General features: G+C 34.6%; 1 protein-coding gene across 4 annotated transcripts in view; it reads right to left on the minus strand.

Annotated features, from left to right (window-relative positions):
• The window catches only part of LOC103555520 (phospholipid-transporting ATPase ABCA1-like), a 74,346-nt gene that overhangs the window by 1,424 nt on the left and 54,474 nt on the right, over nucleotides 1–18,448 (minus strand). For 2 of the 4 annotated variants that reach the window (XR_011533479.1, XM_070595999.1), the window contains 2 exons: nucleotides 17,911–18,040; nucleotides 16,008–17,091 (listed from right to left, as the gene is read on the minus strand). The gene's annotated coding sequence lies outside the window, so the exon portion shown is untranslated. Of the gene's footprint in view, nucleotides 1–15,875; nucleotides 17,092–17,910; nucleotides 18,041–18,448 lie in introns of those variants that run through there. The other 2 variants (XM_070595998.1, XM_070596003.1) reach the window with 2 other exon arrangements.

Raw genomic sequence — 18,448 nt, forward strand, 5'->3', positions numbered from 1 at the left:
CACCTCTTCTTTTAGTAGCCAAAGTACAATAATATAATCTTTATCTTGCATGAATGCACAGTTTATACCCCTTGCAAATGTTGCTGAGTATATTTTCCTAGTTCTTGGTCATTTTTTCTCCAGAGTGCTCTATTGTGCTCCTCCATCATTTTTCTCTGATAATCTTACATCTATTCTCCACTGTATTTAAGCTCTCTACAGTCCATTTTGCCCCCCAAAGAGTATATGCAAGTACCCTTATGAACACATACACATTCAAGAGGCTGTCATGTTGAACAGACTACTTAGCTTGAGAATAAAATTAAGTGATGCAGTTAAAAGAAGACTTTAATACTGAATATCACTGTTCCTAGAATCCACTAGCCATGCTTCCTCACAGGAGCCTCTTAAAGCCATTTCCCTCTTTAGCTCTTAGGCCAGCCACCTTGTACTGAGGCCTATTCATTTCCTTCTTCTACAAGCATTAGGCTTAACCCAATAAAAACATGTGGATACATAACTAAAAGCACTTCTCATTGTGGTCCTTCTGAAAAGAAAGAGTGAGTCTATGCCAAAAACAGACGGCAGTTTCTACTTTTATAACTACAGAAAAGAAGTTCAGGCAGTTTCTAAAAACTAGGTGCCCTCATTATCAAACCAGTGACTAGAAGTATTGGAGTCCAGCACCTTGTCACACATATATGTGATTCACTTGAACAATAACAATCACGTAGTAATAAAAAGATACTTGCATGAAATGAAGGATTTCATGGTGAAAGAAAATCTCTTCAGGCAAACATCCAAGACATATTATCAACCAAAGCTTGCTGTCTCCTCATTGTCATCAAAAATTACCTTGACTCCAATTATTCATAGGGTATCACTAGTTACTGGATACCAACATCAGATATCATGTATCCTATCCTCCTCCAAGGGAAAGAAGTTTCTAACCCACTAAGTAATGTTCAAGATCAGTTACTACAGCAATCAAATCTCACAGAATGAAAAGCATCTAATTCAACACTTGATGCTTGAATATCCTCTAAAACATCAATGATGGGCTGTTATCCATCCTTTCTTGCACATCTCTAGTAATAGGGAGCTCACCATCTCCTAAGGGAATCCTGATGTAACTGTTAGAAACATCTTCTTATATGAAGCTAATATCTGTTCTTTCTTCTATATTTTCTACTTTTTATTCTTAGTTGTATTCTTTGGGACAACATCACTTGAGTTTATTTTTAGAACTAGAATTAGAATTAGAGTTTACACTTTAGAATAGGCTATTAGTTCTTAGAATTAACAGAGATAGTTCAATTTATTTATTCACTCAACAAATATACGAACGCCTACACTTTTCTAGGTAATGGTAAATAATTGAACATTAGTGTCTGAGATGGGATTTGAATACAGATCTGTTTTATTCTAAAGGCCATCTCGTTCCTTTTGTTCTCTGCTACTATCCTGATTCTAGATGTGACAATCTTTCAGTTGGCTATTATAATAATGCTTGAAGAATTTTCACAGTTTCTGAATTTTTCCTAATTCTTTACAGTCTGTCTACCTTCCAGATTAATTTTCCTAATTCATGGTCTTCCTCATCACTGACTATTCAAAACCTTACTTTGCTTTTCCAACTAAAATTCAAACACATTGACCTGATATTAATGTTCCTCAACAAAATGGTTGCTACCTAAAATTCTGGTATTATCTCCTACGGCAAACTCATCCATTCTCATTGTTTCAATGAATCACCAATACACTGATAAATCCAAATCTATAGCCACATCCAAGTTTTCTCTACTGGGTGTTTTACAGTGTTATCTCATCTAAATGTAACAAGTAAAACACATTTCTTTCACTCATCATGCTAACTTATATCATATTGTCTTCCTGCTATTTTCCCATTATAAAATGTTTCTTCTTCAAGAGTTCTCCCTGCTCTTGTGATGATTTTCAAAATTCTTAAAATGAAAAAGTGACATCAGCAAGGTGGCAGAATAGGAGGTCTCCATCCCTAGTTATCCCACAGAAACATGGATTTGGCAATCAACCACAGACAAAAGTGTCTTTGTGGGAGCTTCAGGATCCAGTTAGGAGGCTGAGACACACCAGTGGAGCCTAAGACTGAGGAAAGTTGTTTGAGAAAGCAGGTTAACACTCCAGTAGAAGGCCCACTGACTGTGTACCTGGCTGCAGGCACCGGAGCAGCCCTGTCCCACTGTGGACTTGGCTCCAGCCCTGACTGTACTTGGTCCTGCCATTAGTCCTGCCCTTTTGCCAACCTGGCAGGAACCACACCTGAATCACCCCCAGTAATAGGCTGCACAAACCACGGTTCTGACTGCAGAGCTGGAAGCAGCCCCATGATTAAGCGCCAGCCCCACTTGACCATGGTCCCAGAAGCAGTCTCATCTGACCAGAGACCCACCATGAGTCACCCCCCCCCCATACCCCCGGTAACAGGCCCGTCAACCACGGACCCATCTGCAGACACAGAAGCAGCCCTGTGACCCAACTCCAACCCTTCTTCACCACAATCATGTAGGCAGTCCTGTCTGTCTGGGGATCCAGCAGTGGAAGGTCAATACCTACTAAAACCAGTCTGTAAAGCCTGGAAGAGGTGACTGCTCCTTCAAATGCTCAGACACCAACACAAGGCCACAAGGATAATGAAGAATCAGGCAAAAATAACACATCCAAAGAAAGTAATCAAGCTTCAGTAACCAACCCTAAACAAATGGAGATCCATGAATTCTTTGACAAAGAATTTTAAAGAAGCTCAATGAGCTACAAGAGAACACAGATACACAACAAAGTGAAATCAGGGAAAAAAATACAGGAACAAAATGAGAAATTCAATAAAGAAATAGAAACCACAAAAAAAGAACCAAACAAAAATCCCAGAGCTGAAGAATACAATGACTGAAATGAAGAATTCAATAGAGAACTTCTATGGCAGATTCAATCAAGTAGAAGAAAAACATCAGCAAACTCAAAGAAAAGTCATGTGAAATTATCCAGTTAAAGAAACAAAAAGTAAAAAATAATGGAAAAAGGGTAAAGAAATCCTATGTAACTTATGGGATATCATCCAAAGAATGCATATATGCAGTATTGGAGTCCCAAAAAGAGAAGAGAAAGAGAAAGGAACAGAAAGCTTTTCATAGAAATAATGGCTGAAAACATCCCAAATCAGGAAGGAAAATGAACATCCACATTTATGAAACTCAAAAATCTCCAAATAGTTTGTTCCCAAAGAGGTCTAAACCAAGACATATTATTGTTAAATGTCAAAAGTCTAAGACAAAGGGCGTACTCTGAAAGCAGCAAGAGAAAAGCAACTTGTCACATACAAGTGATTCCCCATAAGAACAGCATCAGATTTTTCAGCAGAAGTCTTGCAGGCCAGGAGAGTAGGATGATATATTAAAACTACTAAAAGAAGAAAACTGCCAACCAAATGTGCCTTCCCCAGCCAATATCCTTTAAGAATAAAGAAAAGATAAAGACTTTCCCAGACAAATAAAAACTTGAGTTCATCACCACTTGACCTGCTTTGCAAGAAGTATTAAAGGAGTTTTTCAAGTTGAAACTACAAGATGCTAAACAACGACATGAAAGAATATGAAATATAACTCTCACTGCTAAAGATAAATATAAATACAAACACAGAATACTGTATACTGTAACGATGGCATGTACATCACTCTTAATACTAGCATATAAATTAAAAGACAAAGTACTAAGAATAACTATAACCACAGAAATTTGTTAATAGAAATACAATACAGGCATACCTCATTTCATTGCACTTCACTTTATTGTGCTTCATGGATATTGCATTTTTTACAAGACCTTATACCAGTAAAAAGATTATGACTTGCTAATGGCTCAGATGATGGCTAGCATTTTTTAGCAATAACTTAATGAAGGTATTTACATTTTTTAGACATAATGCTATGGCAAACTTAATAGACTATAGTATAGTGTAAATATAACTTTTATATGCACTGGGAAACAAAAGAAATCATGTGACTTGCTTTATTGCAATATTTGCTTTATTTCAGTGGTCTGAAACCAAACCAGCAATATCTCTGAGGTATGCCTATATAAAAAGAAGTAAAATATAACAATAATTACATAAAGGGAGGAGGGGTAAAGTGTAAAATTTTTGCATGTGAAATTGTGTTGTTTTTATCAGATTACAATGCACCACTATAACTAAAAAAAGTTGAAACAAATCCTATAACCACAAAAAAAGTACAATAGATACAGAAAAGATAAAGAGAAAAGAATCAAAGAATACCACTGCAAAAAAATCATGAAACCACAAAGAAAAGAGAAGAGAGAAACAGGAGAGATACAAACAGACAGAAACACTGAACAAATTGACAATAGTAACTGCTTATCTATCAATAATTACTTAAATGTAAGTGGACTAAACTCTCCAATCATAAGACATATAGTGGCTAAATGGAGTAAAAGACAAGATCCAACTATAGGCCATCTACAAGAGATACATTTTTCTTTTGTCCTTAATTTTTTTTATTGAGGTAACATTGGTTTCTAATATTACATAAATTTCAGGTGTACATCATTATATTTTGGTTTCTGTGTAGATTACATCATGTTCACCACCCAAAGACTACCATCCATCACCATACACATGTTCCTAGTCACCTCTTTTGCCCACCTCTCTCCCTCCTTCCCCTCTGGTAACCACCAATCTAATCTCTGTATCTATGTGTTTGTTTGTTGTTGTTTTCATCTTCCATTTATGAGTGAGATCATATGGTATCTGATTTTCTCCTTCTGAAATGTTACTTAGCATAATACCCTCAAAGTCCATCCATGTTGTCACAAATGGCAAGATTTCATCATTTTTATGGCTTGGCAGTATTCCATTGTGTATATATACCACATCTTCTTTATCCATTCATCCCTTGATGGACACTTCTGTTGTTTACCAGTCTTGGCTATTGTGAATAACACGTCAGTGAAGATAGGGGTGTATGTATCTTTATCCATTCGTGTTTTCATGTGCTTTGGACAAATACCCAGCAGTGGAATAGCTGGATTATATGGTAGTTTTATTCTTAATTTTTTGAGGAATCTCCATACTGTTTTCCATAATGGCTCCACCAGTTTGCATTCTCACCAGAACTATATGAGAGTTGCCTTTTCTCCACATCCTCTCCAACACCTGTAATTTCTTGTCTTGTTAATTACTGCCATTCTGACAGGCATGCGGTGATATATCTTGTTGTTTTGATTTGCATTTCCCTGATAATTAGTGATGTTGAACATCTTTTCATGTGCCTGTTGGCCAGCTGTATAACTTCTTTGGAGAAATGTCTGTTCAGATTTTTTCCCTATTTTCTAATTGGGTTGTTAGTTTCTTTGTTGTTGAGATGTATGAGTTCTTTATATATTTTGGATATTAACCCCTTATCAGATACATGGTTTGCAAATATCTTCTCCCAATTGTTAGGTTGTCTTTTCATTTTGTTGATGGTTTCCTTTGCTGTGCAGAAGATTTTTAGTTTGATGTAGCCTCATTTGTTTATTTTTTAATTCTTTCCCTTGCCTGGTCAGACGTGGTACTTGAAAGTATGCTGCTAAGATAGATGTTGAAGAGTATACTGCCTATGTTTTCTTCTAGAAGTTTTATGGTTTTAGGTCTTATATTCAAGTCTTTAATCCACTTTTAGTTAATTTTTGTGTATGGTGTAATATAATGGTCTACTTTAATTCCCTTGCTTATAGCTGTCCATTTTTCCCAACACCATTTATTGAAAAGACCTTCATTTATCCATTGTACGTTCTTGGCTCACTTGTTGAAAATTAGCAGTCCATAGATGTGTGGGTTTTTTTCTGGGCTCCATTGATCCGTGTGTCTGTTTTTGTGTCAGTATTATGCTGTTTTGATTACTATAGCTTTGTAGTGTATTTTGAAATCAGAGAATGTGATACCTCTAGCTTTGTTCTTTTTTCTCAGAACTGCTTTAGCTATTTGGGGTCTTTTGTTGTTCCATATAGACTTTAGGATTCTTTGTCCTCTTTCTGTGAAAAATGTTGTTGAAACTTTGATAGGCATTACAGTGAACCTGTAGATTGCTTTAGGAAGTATGGACATTTTACCTGTTAATTCTTCTGATCCAAGAGCAAGGAATATCTTTCCATTTCTTTGTGTCTTCTTCAATTTCTTTCAACAACGTTTTATAGTTTTCAGTGTGCAGGTCTTTCATCTCTTTTGTTAAATTTATTCCTAGGTATTTTATTCTTTTTGTTGCACTTGTAAATGGGATTATATTCTTAATTTATCTTTCTGCTGCTTCATTGTTAGTGTATAGAAATGCAACTGATTGTTGTATGTTGATTTTGTATCCTACAACTTTACCATATTTATTATTTCTAAAAGTTCTCTCATGAATTCTTTAGGGTCTTCTATATATCAAATCACATCATCTGCAAATAGTGACAGTTTCACATCTTCTTTCCCAATTTGGATCCCTTTCTTTTCTTTTTCTTGCCTGATTGGTCTGGCTAGGACTTCCAATACTATGTTAAATAAGAGTAGTAAAGGTGGGCATCTTTGTCTGGTTCCTGTTCTTAGAGGGATAGCTTTCAGTTTTTCTCCACTGAGATTGATATTAGCTACAGGTATTTTATATATGGTCTTTATTATGTTGAAGTACTTTCCTTCTATACTCATTTTATTCAGAATCTTTATCATAAATGGATGGTGTATCTTGCCAAATGCTTTCTCTGCATCTATTGAGAGGATCATGTAATTTTTATTCTTCGTTTTAATAATTTGGTGTATCACATTGATTGATTTGCAGACGTTGAACCATCCCTGCATCCCTGGAATAAATCCCTCTAACCATGGTGTATGATTTCTTAATATATTGTTGTATTTGATTTGCTAGTATTTTGTCGGAGATGTTTGCACTGATATTCATCAGTGATATTGGTCTGTAATTTTCCTTTTTTGTGTTGTCCTTGTCGGGTTTTGGTATCAGAGTAATGTTGGCCTCATAAAATGAGTTAGGATGTGTCATTCTGCAGAGGTCCCACCCACCCCACCTATGCAGGCCCAGAGGTAACCCTTGGGTTGCTGTCGGGAGGGGACCAGTCCCTGGGTGGGCTGACTGGCCTGGCAGAGCTGGGTTAAATTGGTGCTCTAGTGGGTGCAGCAGACCCCTGCACTAACAGGCCAGGGGAAGTACTCCAATGGCATCTGCCAGCGTCTGTGTCAGCCCGCCTGTACTAGGTCACAATATTTGCTGCCACCAATGTCTCAGTGCCTAGGGAGGTGGTCCCAGCCTGGGGAGGTCTCACCTCTTGCTGAGATGTGCCCAGAGCTATCAAGTGAGTATCTTTTCACCAAAGGACTGTGCACCTTTCTTTCTGGTGATTCTCAGTTGCTTTCCAAAACAGGTGAATTTGTGCATGAGCCCTTTAAGAGCAGGCTTTTCTTTCCCTTATGTTCAATAGCTTTTCTGTGAGTATCTCCCATTGTTAACAGCCAGAAAAGCCAGATATTATGACACTCATCTCGGTTGCATTGAGTTCACAAGCTGCTAATTATGGCAAAGCTCTCCCACTCAGAACTCCTACTCCTCCTGGGAAAGCTTCTTACCTTAATACTACTCCCAGCCATGAAGCACCACAGCTAGAATGTGGCTTTTTCCCCTCCAGAAAGGAATTTATGCCTCTTCAACCTCAGTCAGAACTGTCCCTTGCTGTGAGGGTCCTTTTTATCCAGTTTTCAGTTCTCTCTCTGGGCAGGATAATTGTTCCAAGGGTAGTTGTAAATTTGTTGTGTCCATGGGAGGAGGTGAGTTCAGAGTCCTCCTACACTGCCATCTTCCCACACAACCAAGAGATTCATTTTAGATTTAAGGACACACATAGGCTGAAAATGAAGGTGTGAAGAAAGACATTCCATGCAAATGGTAACCAACAGAGAGAGCCACATAATGACATTTCAGTCAGTGATGGGTTGCATATGTGATGATGGTTCCATAAGATTATAATAGAGCTGAAAAATTCCTATCATCTACTGATGTTGTAGCCATTGTAACATCACATAGTGGAAGAAGAGGCAAGAGAAAAGGAAATTGCAGGAGAAGAAAACGAAGAAGACCCTCCCAAGAAAATTCACAGTGAAGGGTTTAACTGAAGCTTTTTCAGACCTCAAAAAGCCCCTTAAAGAGTTGAAAACATGGATCCCAAGACTGAAAGGTTTTCATTAATAACAGGGAAGAATTGTCATGATGCATTATCTGTTTACAAATCTGTGATGTAAAACAAAGTAAGCAAACCATCATAGATATATTTCTGAAGAGTGACACCTCCTCCAGAAGAACCTCAGGCAAGTCCTATAAGAGGTATTCCCAAAGAAGGCATTGTTATCATAGGAGATGACAGCTCCATGCATGTTTTTGCTCCTGAAAATCTTAGGTGGGACATGTTGAGGTGGAAGACAGTGATATTAATGATCCTGATCCTGTGTTGGCCTAAGCTAATGTGTATGCTTCTGTCTTAGCTTTTAACAAAAACGTTTAAAAAGTAAAATAAAAATTTTAAAGTTTTAAAATACTAAAAGACTTACAGAATAAGGATATAAAGAAAAAATATTTTTATACAGCTGTGCAACGTATGTGTGTGTCAAGCTAAATGTTATTACTAAAGAGTCAAAAAGAAAAAAATTAAAATTTTATAAAGTAAAAAAGTTACAGCAAGCTAAGGTTAATTGAAGAAATAAACATATTTTTCATAAATTTAGTGTAGCCTAATTATAGTGTTTATAAAGTCTACAGTAGTGTACAGTGATGTCCTCGGCCTTCATATTCATTCACCACTCACTCACTGACTTACCCAGAGCAACCCCCAGTCCTACAAGCTCAATTCATAGTAAGTGCCCTATATAGGTGTATCATTTTTTATCTTTTATTCCATATTTTTACTGTACCTTTTCTATGTTTAGATACACAAATATTTACCATTGTGTTACAATGCCTACAGTATTTGATATAGTAACATGCTGTACAGGTTTGTAGCCTAGGAGCAATAGGCTATCTATATAAGATAGCCTAGGTGTGTAGTAGCCTGTGTCATCTAGGTTTGTGTAAGTATACTCCATGATGTTTGCACAGCAACAAAACTACCTAACAATGAATTTCTCAGAACTTATCCCTGTCATTAAGCAATGCATCACTGTAGCTATATTTATATCAGACAAAATAGACTTTAAGTCAAAAACTATCACAAGACAAAGAAAATCATTATATAATGATAAAAGCATCAATTCATCAGGAAGATATAACAATTATAAATATATATGCACCCTACATCAAAACATCTAAACATATAAAGCAAACATTGACAAATCTAAAGGGAGAAATAAACAGCAATACAATAATAGTAGGAGACCTCCATACCCCACTCTCTATAATGGATAGATAATCCAGACTCAAAATCAAAAAGGAAACAGACTTGAAAAATCTACACACCAAATGAACCCAACAAACATGCAGAACATTCCATTCAACAGCAGCAGAATATTCATTCTTCTCATGTGCACATGAAACATTCTCCAGGATAGATCACATACTAGGTCACGAAACAAGTCTTAAAAAACTTAAGAAGACTGAAATCATTCTAAGTATCTTTTCTGATCATAATGGAATGAAACTAGAAATAAAGAAAGAAAATGGGAAAACTCAAAAATATAGGGAAACAACACCTTCTTAAACAACTATTGAATCAAAGAAGAAATCAAAAAGAAAATTAGAAAATATCTAAGACAAACAAAAACACAGCATATCAAAACTTATGGGGTGCAACAAAAGCACTGCTACAAGGGATGTTTATAGTGATCAACACCAGCCCTGAAAAAGAAAAAGTTCTCAAATAACCTAAATTTACACCACAAATAACTAGAAAAAGAACAAACTAGACACAAACTTAGCAGAAGGAAGGAAAAAATAAAGATAGAGCAGAAATACATCAAACAGAGAGTAGAAAAACAATTTTAAAAATTGATGAAACTAAGAATTGGTTTTTTGAAAAGGTAAATAAAATTTAAAAAAACTTAGCTAAACTAAGAAAAAAGAGAGAAGATTCAAATAAATAAAATAAAAACTGAAAGAGGAGACAATGCAACTGATGCCACAGAAATAAAAAAGATCATAAAGGACTATTATGAAGGATTATACACCAACAAATTGGACGACCTTCAAGAAATGGAGAAATTCCTAGAAAGATACATCCTATCAAGACTGAATCGATAAGAAATAGAAAGCCTGAACAGACCAATAACAAATAAGGAGGCTGAAGGAATAAAAAAAAAAAAAAAAACCAACAAAAGCCGGATGACCTCATGGGCAAATTCCACCAAATATCTGAAGAAGAATTAATATCAAATTTGTCTTAAACTCTTCCAAACAATAGATGCAGAACACTTCCCAACTCATTCTATGATGTCAGCATTGCTCTGATACCAAAGCTAGAAAAAAACAGCACAAGAAAACAAGACTACAGGCCAATATCCTTAATAAACATGCATGCAAAAATACTCAACAAAATATGGTCAAACTGAATACAACAGCACATTAAAAGGATAAATTCCCCATGACCAAGTGGGATTTAGCCCTGGGAGGCAAGGGTGGTTCAACATACACAAATCAACCAATGTAATACATCACTTTAACAGAATTAAGTATAAAAATCACATGATTATCTCAATAAATGCAGAAAAAGCATTTAATAGAATTCAACATTGTTTCACAATAAAAACTCTCCTCGATACAATAAAGACCATTACTGAAAAGCCCACAGCTAACATTATATTCAATGGTGAAAAGCTGAAAGATTTCCCTCTAAGATCCTAAACAAGGCAAAGATGCCCATTCTTGCCTCTCCTATTCAACATAGTACTAGAAGCCTTAGCTAGAGCAATTAAGCAAGATAAAGAAAAGAATGTATCCAAATCAGAAGGGAAGAAGTAAAACTATCACTGTTTGCAGATGACATGATCTCCTATGTAGAAAACCCTAAAGACTCCACCAAAAAAACTGTTAGAACTAATAAGCAAATTCAGCAAAGTCTCAGGATACAAAATCAACATACAAAAATCAGTTGTATTTCTACACATTAAAAACAACCTATCCAAAAAAGAAATTAAAAAAACAATTCCATTTACAATAGCATCAAAAAGAATAAAGTACTTAGGAATAAACTTAACCAAGGAGGTGAAAGACTTGTAAACTGAAAACTGTAAAACATTGATGAACAAAATTCTTAAAGGCACAAATAAATAGAAGTCGATCCTGTGTTCACAGTTAGAAGAATTAATATTGTTAAAATGTCCATACTTTCCAAAGTGATCTACAGATTCAATACAACTCTACCAAAATCCCAACGGTATTTTTTATAAAAATAGAAAAAACGATCCTAAAATTCATTTGGAACCAAAGACAACCTGAATAGTCAAAGTAATTTTGAGCAAAAAGAACAAAGCTGGAGACATCACATTTCCTGATTTCAAATTACATTACAAATCTACAGGAATCAAAACAGTATAGTGTTGGCATAAAAACAGACATAGATCAATGAAACAAAATAGAGAACCAGACATAAAGCCACATATATAAATTTCAAATAATCTTCAATGAGGATTCCAAGAATACACAGTGGGGAAAAAATAGTCTCTTAAGTAAATGGTGTTGGTGAAATTGGATATCTACATGCAAAAGAATTAAATTGGACGCTTATCTTACACTACACACAAACATCAATTCAAAATGGATTAAAAGACTTAAATATAAAACCTGAGACAATAAAACTCTCAGGTGAAAACAGGGAAAAAGCTTCTAGCATTCTGCTGGGCAATGAATTTTTGGATATAACACCAAAAGCACAGGAAACAAAAGCAAAAATAGACATATGCGATTGCATTAAACTAAAAAGCTTCTGTGCAGCAAAGGAAACAACAAAGTGAAATGGCAACCTAAAGAATGGGAGAAAATACATGCAGACTATATATATATAATAATGGGTTAATATCCAAAATATATAAGGAACTCCTACAACTCAATAGCAAAAAAACAAATAATCCAATTTAAAAATGAGCAAAGAAACCAAAGAAACATTTCTCCAGAGAAGACATACAAATGGCCAACAGGTATATGAAAAAGTGCTCAACATCCTTAACCATTAGGGAATTGCAAATCAAAGCAACAATGAGATATCACCACACACTTATTAGGATAGCTATCATCAAATAAATAAAGGATAAGTTTTGGCAAGGTTGTGGAGAAAAGGGAACCCTTATACACTATGGGTGGGAATGTAAATTGGTGTAGCCACTATGGAAAACAATATAGAGGTTCCTCAAAGAATAAAAAATGGAATTACCATTTCATCCAGCAATCCTACTTCTGAGTATATACCCAAAGGAATTGAAACCTGGATCTTGAAGAGATTTCTGCATTCCCATGTTCATTACAGCATTATTTACAACAGCCAACAAATGGAAAGAACCTAAATATCTATCAACAGATGAAGGAATAAACAGAATCTGATATATACATACAATGGAGTATTATTCAGCTTTTAAAAAGAAGAAAATCCTGCCATTTGTGAAAACATGGATGGGACTTGGAGGGCATTATGCTAAGTGAAATAAGCGGGACACAGAAAGACAAATACTGTATGAGCTCCCTTATATGTGGACTCTAAAGTAGTCAAACACCTAGAACTAGAGACTAAAATGGTGGTTTCCAGGGACTCGGGGGAGAAGGAAATAGGGAAGTGTCAGTCAAAGAGTACAAAGTTTCAGTTATACAAAATTAGCAAGTTATGGATATCTACTGTACGACATAGGGCCTATGATTACCAATACTGTATACTTAAAGTTTTGCTGAGTGGATTAGATCTTATGTTAAGTGCTTTTTACCACAAAAGGATAAAAAAGAAAAACCAAAGGGGACAGGAGGAACTTTTGGAGGTTACAGATAAATTTATGGTATTGATGATGACTGTTTTATGGGTATATACTTATCCTAAAACACATCAAGTTGTAAAAATTAAATATCTACAGCGTTTTGTATGTCAATCATACTTCAATAAAGCAGTAAAAAAATTCTTAAAATGATCTGCAAAGTTGCCCAAGATCTAGATCCTATATAACTCTTCAGACTCATCTTTCACTAACTTTTACCCCTCCCCACTGCTCTGCATCCTGTGTTCCAGCAAAACTGAACTTCCTTTAATTCTTAGAACATTCTCATTTCTCTGTCTATCTCTCTCTTGTGATGAAGCTCTTTTCATCCTCAAATCGAAGTGCTTGGACTCCTGTCGGTGTACTCTATCATAATTCATGTTTGTTGGGGGTTTTGGGGGATTCTTTTTTTTTTTTGCTTTTGGTGATAGACCAAGTAATAATTATTATAATTCTATTGCTGAAAAGAGTCATATCTTGATTGGAGTCAAAGCTGAAAATCTGTTTCCAATTTCACACTGACATACCAATTCTGTGTTACACCATTTGACACTCTCATTGATAGAAAAAATTCAGATCATAAATATTTACTAATGTATAAATGAGGAAATATAGGATACACTACGCTTGCAAAACTAGAAGCTAAAATGATTTTACCACACTGTTCAGTGGCAAGATAATCCCAGAGGATTCAAGAAACTTAAATTGTAATATACTAGTAAGAATTCTTGACTTCTGATTACAAATATTTCTGACAAAAATGTTATAAAGGTTATACTCTACATAGGAAACAATCTAAATGTCTTATGAATATAAAAATAAGTAAGTGGTGATAAATACTCAGGCTTTGAAATACCAGTATGATTAGATAGTTGGAATACCAGGATGGTTAGATAACTGGGTAACTCTTCAAGACATTTAAATGAACATAGATAAGTGTGTCATTGAAGAAACAGCTAGTTTGTTTCCTTCTTTTGAGGAAACAAGACCGCAGTTTGTATGACTTACTAATTAGAAGATTCAAATATCTAAATTTATAAAATAAACAAAATGACAAAGAGAGGAGGAGTTTTTTTCATGTTACCAAGAGATTATTCTTTATTAAAGCAGTCTTCACAAGATTCCCTGAAAGATAAGACTTTTTTCAAATATTAAAAAAATTCATAAAGTTAAATGTGCAATGAAAGATGGACTCTAATTGAGGGAAGAAGTAGCAAATGAATTTTTTAAAGTGTCATTATAAATTTCCTTAAACTTCTTTTAGAAAAAAACGTTATCCTATTTAAAAAGAAAAACTTTTTAATAGATAGTTTACAACTTCAACAAGGCAGTAATGAAAAATAAATTTTAATGGTCCCTTTGAAACTTAATTGCCTATACTGAATAGTTATCAGTATTTCATTATTATTCCTGAGGGATGGGAAGAAAGGGGGAGAGAAGAAAGGAAAAGTATCAGAAGATTTACCACATTTAAACTCAAAGTAATGAGGAGAAAGTCATCAATGAACTTCTTTCACATGACATGTTTTCTGCTAAAGTCTTCCACTTGTTTTTAGCTATTTCTGCAGAAACTACTCTCTCTACAGCATGTCACATTGTATATACCTTAGCAAAAGGACCATAGTTATTCCTACAGCACTTTTCTGCAATTTCACATTCAATATCCATGAGGCCATGAAGAAACTTTTGATAAGAAACTTTTGATTCACATGATAATCACCTATATATCTAGTAACATTGCTGTCCATAACAACTAAGTTACTTAATTATTAACATTTCTCAGGACCTATTCTGATATGGAACTTTAATGAGAACCAAGAGATTGAAGTTCAACCCAAAGAAATTAAACTATAACCTAGACAAAAGAAGGAACTCTTTCTTCTATTTTACTCATATTCTTACACAGATGTGGAATAAAAAAAAATGACTAAATTATGAGACATTATTGATTACAGACTATCTAAATTAATAGCAGTTACATTGTAATAATGATTGAGTTGATAATAGGATATGCATTAATATGTATGTGCAATGTATATTATTGGTTTTTAAAGAAGAAATTAAGACTTTGGATGATTAGGGCTATTGAATATAAATTTCATGCATCAAGTCTAAAAGGTTTAATATTCAAAGGATTTTGAATGATACAATAAATTGATGGTTCAGTGTTAGGGAGGGGGGATGACAAAAAATTATTGAAGTAAACTATCAAGACTATATTTAAATGATAAACATTCATCATATTAATAATTGTTAAAAATGAAATTCTGTCTTCATGGCAAATAGTCATCAATCAAAACAAAGTCCACTGCATTAGATGAGATTAAAACTCAGCAACATAAGGCAAAAGCAAATTGTAGAAAAGAATGGAGACAAACAACAAAATAATCATCTAAAGACAGTACACAAAATTTTAAGAAAGTTCTTATTCTATGTGTTTTCCAGGGTCAGCTTAAGGAGGGAATTTGATTGGTTTGTCTAACCAGCTATATTAAGCATGATGATAAAATCATAATAAATTCTAAGTATAATGATGCAAGGGGATACTGTGTGCAGAATTACATTACCTTTCAATAAATATATTGTAAATTGCTAGTATTTTTCATTAATATCCACTCTCTGCTCTCAAAATATAAAATACAGAATTTTGGGGGCCAGCCCTGTGACCAAGTGTTTAAGTCCACGTGTTCCGCTTTGGCAGTGCAGGGTTTCACTGGTTCGCATCCTGGGTGCAGACCTAGCACCACTCATCAAGCCATGCTGAAGTGGCATCCCAGATAGCAGAGCCAGAAAGACCTACAACTAGAATATACAACTATGTACTGGGGGGCTTTAGGGAGAAGAAGAAGAAGAAAAAAGAAGAAGATTGGCAATAGATGTTAGCTCAGGTGCCAATCTTTATTTAAAAAAAAAATAGAGTTTTCTTTGATTTTCCTTTTATAAGATAAAGAGCATAATGACAAACCCTAGACTATGGTTCTATGTATAGCTGATACAGAAGACCTCTTCTTGCTTTTTCTTTTGTGTGTCATACAGTCTACACTTTATTTTACGATTTGGCAGTAACACTTACATTTCACACTTTAAAACATAAAGAATTTTTAATCAATATTAAATAAATGAGCGGTAATATTTATAATAATGCAAAATATGTTAGCAAACCTAGTGCCAATAACGAAACATGGAAGTTGGTCTAAAAAGAAGTCATACATTTTAGACAAAGAGCATTTAATATAGTTTTTAAAAAAGGATGCATAGTCTGCTTTTAATAATAAACAATCTTATTATATTTTAAGAGTATTTAGTTTTGTTACATGCATCAAAGAATAAAATAGAAATGGCATCAAGAAAATAGAAATTCAGATAATAATGGAATCATATCTTCAAATTACTGAAGCAAAATAACTATAAACTGTAAACCAGCTAAATTATCTTTCAAGACTGAAGATAAATAACTTTTCAGACAGAGACTAAAAGATTTTTTATCATTCACAGAACCTATTCAATGAACTATTAAAGAATGTACATAAGGAAGAAGAAAAGTCAACATAAATGGAAAGAGTGTAATGAAAAAGAAAAGTAATAGTTAACAAAGAATAAACATATGAATAAATTTATAAAACTATTGCCTTTATTTAAAAAATAAGGCAATAAATTTGGTAATTCAAAAACATGGTGGTGGAAATAAAATTCTAGAACCAAAAATCTAGAAGACGATAAGAGAGGGTGGCAATCACAGGTAACTGTTCTAAGATCCTTGCATTGTTCAGGAAAACTACAATATCTTGGCTAGGTTCAGATTTTGCTACGTTAAGAAAGCATCTTTTAAAAATAAGGGTTAATACAGAAACAACAGAAATAGATATAAAATTTTCAAAACATTCAAGGAAATAAAGAAAACTTCATCAATGTAAGTCAGGAAAGGTAGAAAAAAGGCAGCAAATAAAAGAGCACAGTAGAGGGGCTGACCCCCTGGTCAAGTGGTTAAGTTCGCACACTCCACTGCAGGCGGCTCAGTGTTTCGTTGGTTCGGATGCTGGGCACGGACATGGCACTGCTCGTCAGGCCACACTGAGGCGGCGTCCCACATGCCACAACTAGAAGGACCCACAACAAAGAATATATAACTATGTACCAGGGGGCGTTGGGGAGAAAAAAATAAAATCTTAAAAAAAAAAAAAAGAGCACAGTAGATAGAAAAGACTAAGAAAAATAACATTAAAGAAATATATTCAAATACATTAATATCCATCATAATAGATGTAATTATATCAAACATACCAGTTAGAAGACAAAAATTCTCAGATTGGATTCTCTTTAATTCAGGTGTATTTTATTTATTTAAAAAAATCTAAAACTTGACAAAAGGAGGTCGAAAGCAATGGGGTAAAAAAAAAAGCCATACCATGGTATATACACAATGGAATACTACTCAGCCATAAAAAAGAATAAAATCATCCCATTCACAACGACATGGATGAACCTTGAGGGAATTATGTTAAGTGAAATAAGCCAGATAGAGAAGAACAATCTCTGCATGACTCCACTCATATCTATATCTGAAATGGTGGGTGACTTTCATTTTCTCCATTGGGCTTTTCTGAATTTCCCAAATTTTCTACAATGAATACATATTATTTCTATAGTCAGGGTAAAAATTAATTCAAAGAAGAGAGAAAAATTGCTGTTTAATAAGTAAGGTACAGTTTAGGTGTTTGAGACGTTACCTCTAATGCATCTTAGTCGCCATCTTCAGCAAGATTTAAAGATTCAACTTTAAATCACTTATGGGATTACAGAGTCTCTTAGAGGAAAATAAGGGAATATTTAAATTGGCTACCAGAGCCACTGGCATCCCCTCTGGAAACGTTCAGGGCTCAGAGGTTACAGAGTACTTACGTGGCAGATTGACTTACTATTGACAGATTCAAGCATGAATTTCCATCGGGGATGAAAGCTTCATTTTTGTCTGCTCCCATCACCAATACCAGCAGTCCTCTGGAACTGGGGGATACTTGCCTGCAGGTTCTAACAGCATGACTATAACTGAAAGAGAAGACAGCTAAGATTCAAACTAATCAAAGGAGGAAGAGCTGCAGCAACTTACATATGTAGACAGAACAAGTTAGTGAAACATGGGAGAAAAGGAATGCTGAATAGAGACATCCATGCTTCTGTGTAAAATGGCTTCTTGTTTTGAAGACTGCAGTCCCAATAAACCATGATCTATTGTAAGTGGAGAATTTGAGGATCCTACACTGATGCTTAAATCAGGTAGACAAGAACAGAGTTGGGAAGAGTTATTTTCAGAAAGGAGAGAAGATAACGGGAACTAGGAGTTCTGAATAATTTATTATATTTGAAAAAATTTGAATAAAACTGAAAAAATCATGAGAAATAAGGAATTGTTGGGTGGAGTAAATACCTTGAACATTGATGAACATCACTTTACAT

Source organism: Equus przewalskii, chromosome 26 (genome assembly GCF_037783145.1).
Source record: "Equus przewalskii isolate Varuska chromosome 26, EquPr2, whole genome shotgun sequence".
Classification (NCBI taxonomy): Eukaryota; Metazoa; Chordata; class Mammalia; order Perissodactyla; family Equidae; genus Equus; species Equus przewalskii.